The sequence below is a fragment of the Dama dama genome, chromosome 31, assembly GCF_033118175.1.
Source record: "Dama dama isolate Ldn47 chromosome 31, ASM3311817v1, whole genome shotgun sequence".
NCBI classification, from domain to species: domain Eukaryota; kingdom Metazoa; phylum Chordata; class Mammalia; order Artiodactyla; family Cervidae; genus Dama; species Dama dama.
Window position 1 is genome coordinate 39,288,095 of NC_083711.1, and position 20,160 is coordinate 39,308,254.

The window sequence follows — 20,160 nt, forward strand, 5'->3', positions numbered from 1 at the left end:
TGCCAACAAACGTCCATCTAGTCAAAGCTATGTTTTTTCCAGTAGTCATGTATGGATGTGAGAGTTGGACTATACAGAAAGCTGAGCATCAAAGGATCGATGCTTTTGAACTGTGGTGTTGGAGAAGACTCTTGAGAGTCTCTTGGACTGCAAGGAGATCCAACCAGTCAATCCTAAAGGAAATCAATCCTGAATATTCATTGTAAGGACTGCTGCTGAAGCTGAAATTCCAACACTTTGGCCACCAGATGCAAAGAACTGACTCATTGAAAAAGACCCTGATGCTGGGCAAGATTGAAGGGAGGAGGAGAAGGGGATGACAGAGGACGAGATGGTTGGATGGCATCACCATCTCAATGGACATGAGTTTGAGTAGGCTCTGGGAGTTGGTGATAGACAGGGAAGCCTGGCATGCTGCAGTCCATGGGGTTGCAAAGAACTGGATATGACCGAGCAACTGAACTGAATGAAGAGAATCTAAATATAGGCTTTAGACAAAAATAATGTATTAATGTCAGTTCATTGGTTGTAACAAACAAACCATACTAATTAATATAAGGTGTTAGCAATAGGAGGGCTTCCCTGATAGCTCAGTTGGTCAAGAATCTGCCTGCAATGCAGGAGACCCCGGTTCGATTCCTGGGTTGGGAAGATCTGATAGAGAAGGGATAGGCTACCCACTCAAGTAGTCTTGGACTTCCCTTGTGGCTCAGCTGGTAAAGAATCCGCCCCTAATGGGGAAGACCTGGGTTTGATCCCTGGGTTGGGAAGATCCCCTGGAGAAGGGAAAGGCTACCCACTCCAGTACTCTGGCCTGGAGAATTCCATAGACTGTATAATCCATGGAGTCACAAAGAGCTGAACAGGACTGTTTAACAATAGGAAGAATTATGAGGCATATAGAAACTCTCCATACTCTCTAAAAGTTTTTGTAAATCTAAAACTATTCCTAAACAAAAGGCTTATAGCAAAGATCTTAAAATATAATTCTTTAAAAGGAAATCAATGGCAATTAAGACAGTGTAAAAGTCACCTAACATCACGCATGCAGTGTAATATTATTGATATTTAGTCTTAAAACAGAAGATTTTGACAGAGGTTGTAACATAGATATTATGCTAAGTGAAGCAAGCCAGTCACAAAAGGATGTTCCAAGAGTAGTCAAATTCACAGACATAGCAAGTGGAATAGCGGTTGCTGAGTGAGGGGAGGGGACAATGATGAATTAGTGTTTAAGGGGTACTACATTTGAGTTCAGGAAGATGAAAATTTTCTGGAGATGGCTAATGGCGGGTGTCTTACAACAGTATAATTAATGCCACAGAAGCAAACACTTAAAAATGGTTAAAATACTAAATTTTATGTTCTGTGTACTTTACCACAATAAAATAGGTGCCTAATGTCAAAGTAAATTCATGCATATGTAGGACTGTAGGTTCCTTGAAAAGAAACCTTTTAATTCATTTTGTTATTTAATACCTCTTAGTGCCCACAATGGCATCTGAAATGTATAAGGCATTTCAGGATGGAAATATCAGGAAGTGATAAATAAAGATTTAATTAAACAAAAGAGAAAAGGTATGATTTCATAAAGAAACAGAATTCAATGTTACTATCACAACTATTTCATTTGGTTATAACTTTTAATCACTGTAATGTATATCGGTGGATTCACACTTTGGGAAGTGCAGAACTTTAATAGATATACGCATTTCCCTTTTAAAGTTAAATTGGCAAAGATTAAAAGTTCTTTAAAAAATTGACCTTGAAAATTCTTAAGAGAAAATGTACTTACAAATATTTAGCTTAAGTGTTACCTTAAACCATGTCAATTCAAGTAAGTAGTTTTTACCATGATAAAGAAATCTGAAATTCTTACATTCTCTTGTTACTATGTTTTATGTGCAAACATGAACTATAATTTTTTTAAAAAATTCAACAAGTCGTATTCCAGGGACTTTTTTTTTAACTATATCTGGCCTCTAGACTTAGGTGCATGCCTGAGTGCTAAGTCGCTTCAGTCATGTCCAACTCTTTGCAACCCTATGGGCTATAGCCTGCCAGGCTCCCCAGTCCCTTGGATTCTCCAAGCAAGAATACTGGAGTGGGTTACCATGCCTTTCTCCAGAGGATCTTCCCAACTCAGCGATCAAACCAAGGGCTCCGGCATTAGGGGCAGATTCTTTACTGTCTGAGCACATCTGTACTGTCACTTAACTTAAATTTACAATGGACACTACATGGAGCTTTCTACATATTTTTCCAGAGGGCCTTCCCTTACAAAACCAGAACCACTAGGATATAATTATCCATAGCTTCTCTCTCTCTCTCTCTCTTTTTTTTTTGTAAAGCAGCAAAATCTACTTTTACAGACAATATTTCCAAATGTCAGATATTTAAAACACCTTCAGAATTCTTAGCATAACTACACCTTGGCTTATATCTTGAGGGCAGCATTTTACTAAACAGCACTGAGAATGAATAATGATATTGACAGTAGCTAGACTTCATCAGCTCCTCAAATGCTTCATGCTTGATTTTTAAATCTATTTAAAAATATCTATTGTACTAGTTTTTTGTGTTTTTTTTGTTTTTTTGTTTTTATTTATTTTTATTATTATTATTTTTTTTCCCCAGTGGGTTTTGTCATACATTAATATGAATCAGCCATGGATTTACATGTACTAGTTTTAACTGATAAAGTGGTTTGATAAAGTATCATGTGTCAGGCTTTATGCTAAATCCATTAAAACATTATGAGATTTAATCTAAAAACCACTGTATGAATGAAGTTTGCTATTCCAATTAAAAAGATGAGGAAACTAAGGGTTAAGTAATTAAGTTAAATATCTGGATCACGATTTGTACAGCCAGTAAGTCAAGAAACTGGACCCCCTCCCAAATATCATCTCCAGCAACTGTGCAACTTACTTACTTTTAAGGAAGATGCTAAGCATGACATATGAGTTTCTCAGATTCTTTTTTACTTAGACTTACAGTTAACAGCTATTATTTGACAACTTTTATGCTATAGACATTTTCACTATTGCACCTGTAGTTTATTTCTGAGATGAATTTAGAGGCAGAGATATTTGTTGTGCTCAAAGATCAGAAAAACTTAATATTAAGATCTAGGGACTTCCCTGCTGGTCCACTGGCTGACTCTGTGCTCCCAGTGCAGGGGACCTGGGTTCAAAACTCGTCTTGGGAACTAGATCCCACATGCCACAACTAAGTTTGCAGGTTGCAACCAAAAAGATTCTGTAACCAAAAAGGTCCTGCAACCGAGACACAGTGCAGCCAAATAAATAAACAGAAATATTTTTTAAAAGACCTAGTGACACCTGTTTTGACAGTTTTTTAACCATGCCCTACCCTTTGACATTTTACTTTTTCCCCAATGGCAAAGCTATCAATAAAAATAACACATAGGAAAAATAAAGGAGTTGGGAGACTTGCCAAACTGCTCTTTGGTGGAAGGGTTTGCACCTGCTTAGGGTCGCCTTGGTGGCTTAGTAGTAAACAGCCTGTCCACTAGTGCAGGAGATGTGGGTTCGATCCCTCCAGAAAGACCCCCTGGAGGATGGCATGGCAGACACTCCAATATTCTTGCCTGGAAAATCCTTTGAACAGAGGAGCCTGGTGGGGCACAGTCCACAGGGTAACAGAGTCAAACTCAACTGAGCTAGCATAGGCTTGCCTTGAAGGTGTTGAAAAGCTATATGCTCATTCTCTTTTCCAATTTTCTTCTTTTCTCTTTTTCATTTTTGAAAATTTTGTCAATGAGTGATTCTCTTTTTCTTTTCTCTTTTCATATTTCTGTTTTTTCTACACTCTTATTCACTTATCTACTTTTTTCCCTTTCTTTCCCAGTACTTTTCTCTAGGCTATTAGTTCTGTTGACCTTTCCTCTCGCCTAGAGGGAGAAGAAGCCCCACAGAGCTTAGAGAGTTGGAGCAGTATAAATCAGATGGAAACATTTTAAAACACACCTTGAAAAAAAAAACAACAACAACTCCTTGCTGTTCTGTTCCTCTTTTCACCTACCATTACTTGACTCTTCTGTGTAACCTATTTCTTCTAAATATTCTTTAGGAGCCAATGTTTACACAAGCACAAAATTCAATTTTAGATACTTTTCATCTCATATTCTTTTACATTTTCCCACCAAAAATATTAGATATATAGCCATAACAAATATATTTGCCAATGGATCAGAATTTGTATTATTTTCTCAGTTTTTAATATACCTCTGTTTCTTTTTAATGCTCAATGACTGCTAGCCATTAAGTGATGCTAAGTGAAAGTCGATCAGTCATGTCTGACTCTTTGCAACCCCATGGACTATACAGTCCATGGAATTCTCCAGGCCCGAATACTAGAATGGGTAGCCTTTCCCTTCTCCAGGGGATCTTCCCAACCCAGGGGTGGAATCCGTCTCTCACATTGCAGGCAGATTCTTTACCAGCTGAGCCACAAGGGAAGCCCCTTGTGGGGGCTAGCCATTAGAGAAAGCCATCTTTAACTCAATGAAGTGAAGTTAAAGTTCAGTGAAGTTATTTGTAGTTAATTCTACTTTGGGTTTAATTTCCTTTTCTCATGTAAAATATTTTTCTAAAGGCTTTTTTTTTTCATTATGATATTTTCCATTTCACAAATGATGGTTGGTACACTTGAAACTGTACAGAAAGATAAAATGGCAAATTGAGTAACCTACAGATATAGAAAATTAAAGAGGTTATATTAAGAGGATATTAAGGGAACAATCACATTTTAGGTAAGTTTTGGAAACCTTCTTAATGGCACTAGGACATGCTTATTCACATCTACTCAACAAAAATAAACATATATTTATATATTCATAGTATATGAACCACGCACAAACTTACCCAGTGATGTAACATCCAGATAGTCCTTCAATGTAGGGCTTGATACCTTGGCCACTGGAGCTATGTCAACAGAGAGTCTTCACAACACTCTTCAGGGACCACCTCAGATGCACAGCACTGCTGCCCAAGGTCATCTTCCCCTAAGGTCACACTCCTACTCATGAGTGTCCCACAGGACGCTGTGACTGGGGATGTAGAATAAAGCTCTGGCCATCCTGACCGAGCTCAGGGCAGTTCTGACAGGCTTTCAAGCTTAAAACTAACCTGAAGGGTCAGCTGAGATGTGTTAAGTCTGAACAGCAGCTTGGCTTTCTCATCAGCCTAGTCCTGAAAGAGGCACTCCCTTTCTCCACAGGTGTAGATATGGTGGGTCTGCCCTGCGGCTTGGCTTCCTCCTCTACCAATTCTGCTCACAGCCCCTTCTGTCCACAGGTGTTGACTTGGGGTTGCTCCATCATAAACAGCCTGCACACTCCACACCCACTCTGAGTCTGTCTTCTGGAGAACCAATAAGCAATGTCCTAATAATTTTATGCTTTCATGTTTAAAATAAGTTAATAAACTATATTTAAATGTTACACATGCTTTTAGAAATCAAATCCCCCTTAGGTACAATCAATTCTTCAGCCTTCATATCATCCAAGTTTAATTAAAGTGAAGATACATAAGATACCCTATAAAAATCAATTGTCAAATATGCTTAAATGCACACACACATAAAAACAAATTTTACCTATGAGGGTAATAATTCCTGAAAATAAACTCTGGAAATAAATAAAATGGGGAGAGAGAAGCCTACAACTAAAAGTTAAATTTTGCAATCAAGATGACGTCTCTCTTTTGCCAATGGAAATTGGAACTACAAGGTATCTCCACTCTATCAAGGTGGAAAATGGAGAAGGAGCAAAGAAAAAATGTGAACTGAACAAAAGAAAAACAAGTGAATCCCTGATGGCAGGAACTCAATGATCTATAGTTCATGACCTTCAGATCCAAATGGGTAGAATACCTTGACACTCAGCAGGCCTGAAGCAGGCAGCAGCTGTTCCTAAATAACTGCAATTTGCTACAACACAGAAGATAATACAAAGTTCTCTTCAGAAGACATTTTTCAGAACCAAGTAATTAAAATTGCTTATGTCAGTTGGTGTGTTTAGAAATGAAGACGAATAAACAAAAAAGAAACACAAGACAAGAGTAGAGATAAGGTGGAAAGAAGATCTCTCCTCAAAACAAAAAACTAAAACTGTATTTTCTCTTCCATTCTAGAGCTCTTTCCAGTTACCATTATATGACTAAACAAAGACGTTCATCTAGTAAAATCCATTGACCCTTTGTATTGTATCATCCATCTTGACCCTTAAGTTCATCCTGGGGCACCTAAGTGTTTCTAGAGCCCCCTGGAATTAAAAATAACAACTACAACCAAAGCAGCTCTTAGGGGAAGGATTATGACATAATATAATCCTTGAAATATGTTTGCATTTGAAGTCCATGTTTGCCACTCATTTCTAATGCTATAATGGGAGTCATATCAAAATATGTTTTCAGTACCTGGGGTGCCAATTTGAAAAGCACCCTACCCAAAAGTGGTCTCTCTACCTCTGAGGGATTCTCATTCAAATGATTTTAGGTGTGGCCTGAGATAATTATACACTTGAAATGCAAATCTAGAAACTCCAATCTGAAAATATAGACTGGATCATGGATTTTGACAGATGATGGCAAATTAGAAGTAATTCATTGATTCATCTTATTATTTAGTAACAAAACTGATATCAAACAAACAATACTAATACTATTTCATACTTTAGAGTATTTCCACCTTTTTTTTCTTTTTGTGAGTCAAACCAATTTTATTGCCAAAGGACACTCTATGGCATCAGTAGTAGCTGCCCTTAAGGCTATCATCTAATGTCTTGTATATTCCTAATTTCTATGAATTTCAATTCTTAGATTATTGAGTCAAACCAATAAGCATTTGAACTATTTCTATAACTATCCCATATTTCTTTTCTTTTTTATTGAAGCATGGCTGATTTACCATGTTATACTTGCTTCAGTTATACGACATAGGGACTCATATTTTAATAGATTGGTGCTGTTGTTGTTCAGTCACCAGCCATGTCCGACTGTTTGCGACCCCATGGACTGTGGCACGCCAGGCCTCCTTGTCCCTCACCATCTCCTGGAGTTTGCCCGAGTTCGTGTTCATTGCACTGGTGATGCCCTCTATCCTTCTGCCCTTGATCTTTCCCAGCACCAGGGAATTTTCCAATGAGTCTTGTTCGCATCAGATGACCAAAATACTGGAGCTTCAGCTTCAGCATCACTCCTTGCAGTGAATATTCAGAGTTGATCTCCCTTAAGATTGACTGATTTGATCTCCTTGCTGTCCAAGGGACTTTCAGGAGTCTTCTCCAGCACCACAGTTTGAAGGCATCAATTCTTTGTCCTTCTGCCTTCACTTTCCAGGTTTCACAACCATACATGACCACTGGGAAAACCATATCCTTGATTACAGACTACACTCCATTTAAAGTCATTTTCATAGTCCTTTTCTATAGCAAATTTTCTCTGTTACGCTCTCTGTGCCTCTCCTTGGCTGCTTTTTACACTGAGCATCTATTTAAATACATTCCTTGGTGGCTCAGTGGTAAAGAATCCACCTACCAATGCAGGAGACAAGGGTTTGATGCCTGGGTTGGGAAGATCCCCTGAAGAAGGAATGGCAGCCCATTTCAGTATTCTTGCCTGGAAATCCCATGGACAGAGGAATCTGCAGTCTACAGTCCATAGGATGGCAAAAGAATCGGACATGACTAAATACAGCTATTTAAGTAGCTCAGGTGAAAAACACTGGGAAGTGGGTACTTATGAAATACTGATTGTATTGGAGAGAGGATGGAATTACAGGGTTAGTATTGGAATTTTTTTGAATAAGAGATAAATATATAGAGAAAAAAGTCCTCTGTTGTCTAACTAGATTTCAACTAACCATTGTCTTTTTGTTCCATGTTACACTATTAATTTAGAAAAGAAGATTGACTATAATGTTTTATGTTCTATGAGTATTTGAGTAGGAAGAAATGAGGAAGAGATAAACAGAAAGAATCAGGAAAGCCTGATGTCGGTGACAATATGTTGACTGATATGGTAACGAATATAGTTACTGATATGGTAACTGATATGGTTACAAATATGTTACTGATATGATAACAATATGGTTACTGATATGGTAACAAAACTTAGTGGATTGAACAAGAAAGGTTTATTAATTTATTTGTGGGGTGTGGTTAATATCAAATGTCTGTAACAAACTGTGACAGGACTCTTTCCACATCATTTTCATTCAGAGACCCAGCTTGCACAGTGTGGAACACAGACAAAGTAAACTGCACCCCAGCTCTGAAATGTTTCTGCTCATTTTGCAAAGGCTGAAGCAATTCATGTAGTCATGCTTAATTTAAGGGGGCAACCTTCCTATGTGTGCTGAAGAAGGAGAACCTAAGATCTTTAGTTAAAAACTTAATCTCCACTGCAGTTTGTTTTCAAATAGGAATTCCTATTCCCATTTTCACATAGGAAAATATTGTTTGTGTGTACACACACACATACACACACAAGTAAAATAGATTACTTTCGGTGAGAGATGGTCTAAAGAGCTAAATCCAGTGTCCTGCATACAGAAATCACACTTGCTTTAGTATTATTTTCTAACAGGAAATTTTTAAATTATGTGTCTTCTTTTTCTGTGAAGATAAAAAGCAAAGCCAGAAACAAAACATGACTGTAAAAGAAATGAGGAAAGAGTAGCATGAGTTAATCATGCTAATATATTTCAACGGTGACATTTATAAAAAACCTTTGCAGCCATTTTTTTCACCTTAAATCAAGAGTGAGTATGAATATATATATTTGAAGAGATTCACTCTGAAAGTTGCATTCATACAACTCTCTCCTTTCATATAATTAGCAACTTATAGCTCTAGCAGCATAAATATTATCAACATTCTCTGAAAATTTAATAATGAATTTCTGCAAAATTTTAAAATTTGTTATTTGGACATCTATGTGTATATGTGTGTGTGTGTGTGTGTGTGTGTGTTTATATATATTTGGGCTTCCCAAGGTGGTGCAGTGGTAAAGAATCTGCCTGCCAATGCAGGAGGCGCAGTTGAAGCATCTGCTTGATCCCTGGTCTGAAAGATGCCCCGGAGTTGTCGCTGTTGTTCATTCACTTAATCCTGTCTGACTCCGCTGCTGCATGGACTGCAACACACCAGGCTCCCTTGTCCTTCACTATCTCCTGGAGTTTACTCAGATTCATGTCCATTGGGTCAGTCATGCTACCTAACCATCTCATCCTCTGTTGCCCTAGGAAATGGCAACCCACACCAGTATTCTTGCCTGGGAAATCCCATGGACAGAGGAGCCTGGCAGGCTACAGTCCATGAGTGGCAAAGAGTTGGACACAGCTGAGCAACTGAGCACTCATACAGGTGTGTGTGTGTATATATATATATATATATATATATATTTAAACTTCTGCTGTGATGAAGTTCATCTACCATATATTGTTTAGTTAGAGCTTACAACATTAATAGAATGGATAAAGTGATATTTGAAGGAATATAATCTTTAGCAGGGAAACAGAGAATCATGTAAAATTTTAGATAATTGACAGAATCAAAGGGCTGGTTCGAATAGTCCTGCATGCCAAACCCTTATTCCTGGAATCTAATCTCAGGTGTAATTATTTCAAGAATAAGCTTCATAATTTAAAAATCTATGTGTTCACCCCTCAGCCCTAGGGTCTGGTAGTGTGGAGAAAAAGTTTTATAATTTAGCAAAAATAGATGTAGACCGGGTAAAATTAATAAAATATTCCAAGGATTATGAATAAAGTAAAAATATCATGAGATCTTTTAGGGTAAAATTTATTTTAATTAATCTGGGTATGAATAACTAAATCATAGCTATGAGACAGTAAAATGTCAACACACACAAATCTTATGTGTATCAATATTTAGATCTTAAAAGACATCATGTAAAGAAAAAATCTTCAACAGCAATTTGCCTTTACATTATCCATAGGAATTATACATTCAGAGTATATAGATCCTAAACTTTGAGTAGTGATCATTTCTTGGTAATCTCATCTATGTTTATTTCAGTGAAGCACTCATAAAAGAAAATTTGGAATTTTTGTGGCAAACTTCTCAAAATCCATCCACATTTTCCTGAAGTCAAGAAAACAATGTGACAAGGGGAAAACCCACTCTGACCAAATAAGTTTTCTGAATTTTTATTTGATGGTAGCTATGTCTTGTGTGTTAGATAATGTATATGCTAACACCACACATTCCCAAGCTTTCAAGTATTTCAGAATACTGAAACAATCCAATTTTTTCTCCTGCAATCCACTCTCCCCCTAATGCTGACTGTAAGATTTTGAAATCCTGTCCTTTATTCTAGGCATCTGGCATAAATCTCCATCAGACACCAAGAAGGAGGGGCAAATTCTGTGGTCTGCATGGGAACAGCGAGAGCTGCCAGTTTAATCCCTTGATGATGCAAAAATTTCTTTAAAGAGGGAATACCACTTAACATGCAAACAGTCAAGCCTGATACACTTAGTTTCTTTCCATTTTAGTGATATTAATTAGAATGAAACATAACGGTATTCTTTGTTAATCTTTTTTTTTTTTTGAAAAGCAGCTGAAATTCCAGAAAAGAAATTTTGTAATGCCAGCATCTAGATGGCTCAGATTAACACAGGAAGTTTGAAATTACATTGCATGTTTACAGACTGTCACTATCTGACACACGAAGTTTGAAAACATTATACTGCAATAGTTTGGTAAAAACTTTGATAACTTGAATGAGGATGGGGATAAAATAAATAAGGGGTGCCATTGGGTGGACATAGATAATTTTTACGCTTTAATGTTTGTGCTTTTATTTACTTTCTTCTTGAAGCACTCCATAGCTTTCACCAGATAATCCCCACACTGGGGCACTGGTCTGGTCCATCCGTAGGATTCTGGGCAGAACCATATTTACTAGAAACCTTCTAAGCTTTGCTCCCCAAAGTTGTACCTGTTTGTCCTTCATGACACATTCCATGACTCCAGTTTTGTTTAGACAATTCCTCCTCCCAACTCACAAGCCTTGAAGTCAAAGTGAAGTGGAAGTGAAAGTCACTCAGTCATATCCGTCTCTTTGGGACCCCATAGACTGTAGCCCACCAGGCTCCTGTGTCCATGGACTTCTCCAGGCAAAAACACTAGAATGGGTCACCACTCCCTTCTCCAGAGGCTCTTCCTGACTCAGGGATTAAACCTGGGTCTTCTATATTGAAGGCAGATTCTTCACTATCTGAGCCACCAGGGAAGCCCTGGAGTCAAAGATTTGGTAGTAAACAGAGACTTCCAGAGAGAAAGTCAAATACCATTCCCTATTTATTTTTCTAGCATCTACTCCTAAACCATGGAGGAACAAGTGTACTCCCCTCTGTGGTCAGCATCCCTGAGTACATTGGCCATCATCCAAACTAGAGCTGAGCCTGTTCTGAAATTGCTATCTATGTCTTAGTTGCAAGGAGAAAAAAAACAAAAAAAATTGAAAGAATTGACCATTTCTAGCTCCCTCTGGATTTTTCATCTTTAAAGGGAGTTGTAATTATGTCTCAGTTTAACCCAAGACACCAGAGACAGCACGTCCCTGGTGGCTCAGTGGTAAAGAATCCACCTTCCAATGCAGGAGACACAGGTTTGATCCCTGATCCTGGGATATCCCGCATGCTGTGGAGCAGCTAAGCCCGTGAGCCACAACTGTTGAGCCTGTGCCCTATAGCCTGGGAAGCACTACCGAACCCACCCGCTGCAACTACTGAAGACCGTGCCCTGGAACTAGAGAAAAAGCATGTGTAGCAACAAAGACCTAGAACAGCCAAATACAAGACATCAGAGACGATCTTGGGACAATTAGAATTTCACTAAAGCCCTTTATTTACAAGCCTCTTTCTTACTTTACATTCTCTGTAGCTGTAACTATTCTCAGAGTAGTCATAGTTAACACATATTTACCACCCTTGGGTACTCTTCTAAGTGCTTCACAAATACTCATTCATTGTGCCAGACACCCTGGACATCTCAGATTTCTCTGACGGCCTCCCTCTCATCAAGTCTTCCTTGAGCTAGGTCTCTGCCACTGGCAGACTCAGATGAACCTTGCCTGCAGGATTCCTCGAGAAAACACCACGGACTGGATGACAACCTCAAATTGCATTGCATGAGAACCAGCTCTGCACTGAGATAAACTTTGACTGATGGAATTACAGATGAGGATCCATGAATATAATTTCTCCCTTCTTTCTCTTTTCTGTGGCTATTCCCTATTATAACCCTTACAGGTAATTCCCAATAAACATGCCTCTCAAGAGATCTGCTTTATTTCCATGTTGCTTGCTGAGATGTAGAACCCAGATTGGTAAACATGATATGGCATTATTTTACCTACTTTGTTAACAACTGTTGCCATTTCCTCTGGCTTTTATCACCCTAGGCTGGAAACACAGGAAAGGATAGCCTCTTAAACCTTCCCTCATGCTCCACATGCTACAAGGCCAAGACTAAGATATTAATTTATTTTCTAAAAATCCTGTGAAGTAGTTACTATGATTTTGCCTATTGCACAACTAAGAAAACCAAAGCATAATAGGATTATGAGTAACCAATACAAGTTAATACATCAAAGAGCAGGCCATGATATAAATACTGTACAGGCAGTTTGGGTCTGGGGTATGCTCTTACATCATTGCTGTTTGATGCTGTCTGGATCAAGAAGGCAGCTTGGAGCTAAATCTGTATTATTATTTTAAAAGAAGAAACCCATTAGAGATAGTTGTCTTGGATCTTGGAAAATGCCACAGAAGACATGAGAATTGACAATCCCAGTGTCAATTAGATCTGCTATCTAATTCAAATATTATTGCCAAGGGGTATCTACCAGCTCACTACTTCTATTAATATTAAAATTCCAGGGTAGAGGGTTTTTTAATACTATCAGTTCTCAGTACATTCTAGAATTACCAGAAAGCTACACAAATAAGTATACTCTGTATTACCATAGTATTCTTTTGAATAAACTTCTAGAAGAAATTCTACATATATCTCTTCCTTAGTATATTCCTCATGTAATAACTTGTAAAAAATATATTTAATTTTAATTGATGAATCCATCCATAGTTTAAGGACTAAACATTTATTAATTGTTTCCCAGGTGGCACCAGTGGCAAAGAATCTGCTTGCCAATGCATGAGACGCAGGTTCAATCACTGGGTTGGGAAGATCCTCTGGAGAAGGACATGGAAAACCACTCCAGTATTTTTGTCTGGAAAATTCCATAGACAGACGAGTCTGGCAGGCCACAGTCCATGGGGTCACAGAGTCAGATACGACTGAGCATGCAAGCACACATACATTTATTGACATTTGTCCCCATTAGTTTTTGACTGTATATCTTTCTATGCTTCCCTTTTCAAATCAAACCTAATAAATCCTCAAATTAATGCAGCAGTGCAGACTTCCACCAGCCAAACCTAAAAAAGCAGTTGTAACAAAATTATAGGAAGGGGCACTAGTTACCTGACTGGGAAAATATAAAAGTAATATTTGCTGACTGTGGTTTAGAACTTGAAATGTCATCATAAAAAAGGCAGAAAATCTAAACATTTATTCCTAGTAATATTTTTTCACTTATATACAGTAATAAATCTGACAGCCTACTTATTATTGCAAAATGGACTATGGTTTGCCTCAAGTACATGCAAACCATTCCATTCATTCCAAAATATCAATTATAGTTCTTCCAGGAAACTGGAAGACTTTCAAAATGCAGCTGAATTTTGGGGGAGGTCAAACCCAAACTCTGCATTCTTCAGGCCCGTAAACTAAATATTTCTTTTTGATCCCTAATCCTGTACGTCCCACATTCAAATCATCAGACTTTACCAATTTCTCTTTTACAGCATTTTCTCAGCTTTAACTTTTCTTTTCCACTCTCCGAGCTTGGTCACACTCCATTTTCAGATTGTGATTCAACCAGTATGGCCTGGACTCTGTAGATGCTTTACTGCCTCCCACAGCTTCAGGGAAGAGCATTTTCCTAAGTTACACTGTGAACTGCATCTCCTGTCCCAAGTTTTAATACACTTTGCTTTCTCTCACAATCTCAGTTCTCCACTTGATCAAGAATCTCTCTTCATATACAGCTGGCTTCAAATTTTTAAAATTATGAAAACAATTATTTTTTTCCTAATAATACAGATTTAGCTCCAAGTCTTTGGAATCGTTTTAAGTCATTTTCATGTGTTCTCCTTCCCATTTAGAACCTTTAACACTATTCTTCTGTTGATCTTTGCTACCTATCACTCAAATCTTTCACTCAAGTGTGAAATCCATAGATAGATCAATGTTGCATTTATTTACATATTTCTCTTTGGTATATTAGGTTGAGTTTCTTTAGGAAACCAGGAAGGAGATTGTCACCAAAACCTGATCATGCTGACACCCTGGCCTTGGACTCCTGGCCCCTAGAACTGTGAGGAATGCATGTTTGTTATTTAAGAGTATATTATTATGACAGCACAAACTAAGACTGGTTACTAAAAAAATTAAATGTAAAGTCCTTATAAGGATAGTAGGCTGTTATTAAGTGTTACACATATTTGTTAAATAAATTTAAAAAAAAAAGAAAGAAAATAATTGTACAGCATTAAGCAGAAGTCTTTTCCCCTGCTGTGAATTGTCTTTGGAGAAGAACAAAATTAGCATCACTATTTTAGCTAATTAAATTCTTCACATTCACTTAAACACTTACGGAAGTCAAAACAATCAGCTTCAAAGTGTTGGCATGAGATTTTCTAGGTGGTTGGGTTTGCTTGTTTGAGCAGGCTAATGCCAGCTCACTCTCATGAAGTAAGCTTTCAGTGTTTCTAAGACACTCTAATCACAAGCAGATGAGCAGGCAGTTTAATCTCTCTGGTAAGGAAAGACTCAGCAAGTTTGGTGAAGTAGGCTGGTGACATACTTGGCATTATAGAGACAAAACAACTTATTAACCAGTTTTCCCGCTTCGGTTTTCATCCACTGCACATCCTGATACATAGACCCATCTGCATGGAAAATATCCCTGAGAGAGACATGGCAGAAGCGTTTGGTAAGGTTTTCTTTTGTTGTTTTTGACATAATATTGAATTATAATATTCAATCTCTATTAAAGAACATACATGCCATTTTTATGATACAAGGTAGATAATAAATCAGGCCATGGCCAAATATTAATACTAATAATTATATCAGGCTGCCCTCAGGATTTTGAGATGTTTCAAAAATTAATTTTTTTTTCTAGGTTTCTCAGGTCAAATGTACTCTTTAAAGCAGCTCCTACAGAAAAATCATATCTATTGTTCTGGGTCAAAAGACCAGAGAGCACATATCAACCTCCTCAGACTTCGGTGGGCAAGCACAAGTTGACTAACTGAGGAGATTTATGCGGCTTCCGTACTTCAATTACATTCAGCCTCTGCTTGATCAGCAAGAGATGTTGTCCGTTTCTAATTGCTGACTGGCTCTCCAGCTCTTGAACCATAAAAGACTGGGTCACAATGACCCAGAAGAGTAAAACCCCGACAGCGAGGTAGTTCGGCATTTCCACACAAATATATTCTCTCATGTTTGCGGCAGAGGTGGGTTTGAGTCCGTAGCAAGTAGGGCTTTTAAGGGTGTCTCAACACACAGAAATAGGGGGGGAAATCATAAGAATATGGCATTAAATTTGAAGAACTTCATTATTTCTTAACTGTAGTGGGGAAAATATGTAAAGAAGCTGAGCTCCCGTGCCCACTTGAGTCTAATATAAGACGCTGCTCCAACCCCAACACTCCCCTTAGCCATACATCACATGTCATGGGAATGTCAGGATAGTTCAAGAAACGGACAGTGGAAATGATCCTACCCTTTCCTTACTATTGAGAGAATTTTCAACACATTTTTCAAATTGATTTATAATAGTTTAACATATATTTGATATTATTCTTTACTATGTGTTCCAAATATAGGCTTACAGACTTTCTACCTTGTGTTAGGGGCATGTAGATGTTAAATATATTCTTATTTCATGTTTAATTTGTGGTTAAGAGGCCTTCTCCACACCAAGATTATAGATTATATACCCAGGATTTTGTAGGTACTTACATGATTTCAGACTGTGCATTTAAATCTATTATTTAATTTGTGTAAATAGTGAAGAAATGTCCATATTTATTTTTATTACCATTTATGTAATGATCCAATTATCTTTACTAACTTTAAATGACATTTGTAAGATACTAAATTGCCATCATACTTGAGTCTAATCTAGTCCATTTAGATCAGTGGACTATTGATCTATGTCCATATTAATTTATAATTTATGAAACTTTATAGCACAAATACTATTATTAAAATGTGCTTTTATTTTTTCTATTATTTTCCTGTTTCCTTAGGTTTATTTCTACAGATGTTCTTTACAGTCATTTTTTTTCATTAAGAAAAAAAGTAAGAATTTGACCAGGATTAATTGCATAGCACCAATAGATTAATTTAGGGAGAATTGACCCATTTTAGTATTTTCCTATTCAAAAACCTATATTTTCTCTCTAGTAGTCTTCTGTCCTGCAGTAGATTTCAGAATTTCAATTGTATATTTTAATATTATTCTATCATGCTTTGTGTTGAAATATGTACACACATTCCTAGGTTTTCCTTTAACTTTTTCATAAAATTCTGATTGTGTTTATAGGAGGAAAGCTGCTGAATTTATTTCTGGATGTTTTTAAGTGAATGCATTAATAATAAATAAGCATCTTCATAGATTTGTAAAAAAAAAAGAAAAAAGAAAACCCTAAGTACTAGAGATATTTTATTTCCTCTGTGAATAATGCCTGAGGAGCATGTGCAAAAAGTGTTCTCAGGCTCTTTGCAATATTTCCAAATTCTCCCAGGACTTAGGCATATATATACAGGTTTGTGCACAACTGGATCATATGACTATTTAAATTCTTTCTTCCTAAGTGAGTCTGGCTCACTGACATGAGTCTTTTTTATTTATTTATTTATTTATTTTTTAGTCTTTTTCATAAAGATTGTTAAAGCACTATTCATGTCATGGTATTTGAAAGTTTGTTACAGACATCATGAAGTCCAAGCCATTAAAAGTTTCCCATACATCAAATATATTGAAGGTTTGAAACATATTCAAATCTTTTCTCTGTATTTTTCTTTAATGAGATATAATCGTCACTATTTCATTGTTCCAATGACTGGACTTCAGTTGATAGTGTTAAAACATTCTCAGGTGAGCAGAGAGCCAAAGACCAATTACAGTGGTAGCCCCTGTTTTACAGAAACTGCAAAACTGATACCAGAAAAAAACAAAATGGAACTGTTGGTGCCCACAAGGCAACTGATGTTTTCAACAGTAAATCAAAGTCTCTAGTTCCTTTAAGGTTGAACAGAATCCAGGGGAACCGCTTATATATGTCAAAGAAAAGATTACTTGTAGAGGCCTGGATAATAGACTGACCATCCATGATCCAGCAAACATCCTCCACCAAATTTCATAGTAGCAAAAAGATAAATCCTTCTTGTTTAGGTAACACAGGGATCATTATTTTTACATCTGTCAAACAATGAACAAGTCAGCCCCTACTGGTTCATAGTTAAACAGGTCAGATATTAAAGATGAGATCTAATCCTTCAGCAACTGATCGGGAATTAGGGGGAAAGTTTCATTTTGGGGGTACAGATTTCTTAATAGGAATTATTCAAGTACATTAAAAAATAGGTATATATGTTATAACATCAGCTGAAGAAGTCTCAATTTTCTTGCAGAAGATCTTTTCAACTGAAAAAAATTTTCTCTTGTCAGCTATTTGAATGGTAAAAGTTCACTAAGGCAGTTTTCCCTTAACCTTATTATTGTTTATTGTTTCAGAATAGCTTTATCTTAGAGAATTGTTTAATGTACCATAAGAATCACTAGGGGTTAAAGTTAACTGCGTTCTTGATGTTGTTATTGAAGCTATTGTTAGCACCATCGACCCAGTCACTCAAGCTCCCAGTTCCCCTTAAAAAAATAGATTTCTAATAACTTCAATGATTTCCTGATGGCTAAAAAATAAAGCAAAAATCTGCATGTAGTTGGTTCCCCATTATCTGGCAACAACCTCATTCTTGCCCAACATCTGCTTGAGGCCTGGCAATTGTGTTAACTGAGTGGCAGGGAAAAAACATGGATATTTTAAGGGACAGGATGAAATCAAGTTCAGGGACTCAGAAGAAGTATAAGGAGGTTATAAATTGATTCTTTATAAATGTCACATCTGAGACAGTGATGAAGTATCTTTTTCTCTATGTCCAGCCCTGGCGGGAGCAGCTACAGCAGCCACCATAGTGGAGGTGGCGACCGGGACAGCAGGGCGCTGACGGAGGCCCCATCACTCTTTCACCCTGCCCTGCTGCCAGGGATGGGAAGAAGCAAACATGCATTATTTGGTATAGAAGACCAGTATATCCTACTGGGTTCCGAGGAAAAAATACTCTCCTTATTGCAAACTTCAGTCTTATTGAAAAAGTAGGGAAAACCACTAGACCATTTAGGTTTGACCTAAATCAAATCCCTTACAATTATACAGTGGAAGTGACAAACAGATTCAAGGGATAAGATCTGATAGACAGAGTGCCTGAAGAACAATGGACAGAGGTTCATGACATTGTACAGGAGGCGGTGATCAAAACCATCCCCAAGAAAAAGAAATGAAAAAGGCAAAATGGTTGTCTGAGGAGGCCTTACAAACAGCTGAGAAAAGAAGAGAAGCTAAAGGCAAAGGAGAAAAGAAAAGATATACCCATCTGAATGCAGTTTCAAAAAATAGCAAGGAGAGATAAGAAAGCCTTCCTAAGTGATCAATGCAAAGAAATAGAGGAAAACAATAGAGTGGGAAAGACTAGAGAGATCTCTTCAAGAAAATTAGAGATCCCAAGGGAATATTTCATACAAAGATGGGCACAATAAAGGACAGGTATGGTATGGACCTAACAGAAGCAGAAGATATTAAGAGGTGCAAGAATACACAGAAGAACCATACAAAAAAGATCTTAATGACCCAGATGGTGTGGTCTCTCACCTAGAGCCAGACATCCTGGAGTCCAAAGTCAAGTTGGCCTTAGGAAGCATCAGTACAAACAAAGCTAGTGGAGGTGATGGAATTCCAGCTCAGCTATTTCAAGTCCTAAAAGATGATGCTAGATGGTTGGATGGCATCACTGACTCAATGGCCATGAGTTTGAGCAAGCTCCAGGAGTTGGTAATGGACAGGGAAACCTGGTGTGCTGCAGTCCACGAGGCTGCAAAGAGTCGGACATGGCTGAGTGACTGAACTGAACTGAACTGAGCTGATACCCAATCCTGTTTCATACTTCACCACTCTATTTAATACCTTTATGTCTTTGTGGATTTAGCTCCTCCTAGAAAGGTATCTCGGAGAAGGCAATGGCACCCCACTCCAGTACTCTTGCCTGGAAAATCCCATGGATGGAGGAGCCTGGTAGGCTGCAGTCCATGGGATTGCGAACAGTCGGACACAACTGAGCGACTTCACTTTCACACATTGGAGAAGGCAATGGCAACCCACTCCAGTGTTCTTGCCTAGAGAATCCCAGGGATGGCAGGGCCTGGCGGGCTGCCGTCTATGGGGTTGCACAGAGTTGGACATGACTGAAGCGACTTAGCAGCAGCAGCAGCAGATAGGTATCTGGCCACTGTGGTGAACTACTGATCTTTTGAAACTGAGCTCTGATTAAGCCTTCACTAACCCTTCTACTATGCCCCTCCCCGCAAAAACCCAGCACTTACTTTCTGCCACCACTTTAGCTAATATCTGCAGTCAGGGCATAGAGGAGACTGAGGAATGACTCAAAGATCCTGAAGATCATGAAAAGATTTCCCTAAAAGATTTCAACTTCACCATTAAATTGTAATGAATTGCTATAGAAATATATACAGTCACAATAAGGAGTCAGGATAGCCTCTGGGCTATGGAAATTCCACGTTAATAGAAATATTGATATTAGTTCAGAATAGTGAGAAATTTGAGTGAAAAGAAATGTGATTCACTCCCTGCCAAATTTTTCAGTGTGTGAGTAGGCTTGACCTAGGAATCAGG

General features: G+C 37.8%; 1 pseudogene; it reads right to left on the bottom strand.

The window, feature by feature from the left end:
* Positions 1–15,401: 15,401 nt before the first annotated feature.
* The window catches only part of LOC133049981 (eukaryotic translation initiation factor 3 subunit E-like), a 35,064-nt pseudogene continuing 30,305 nt past the window's right edge, over positions 15,402–20,160 (bottom strand).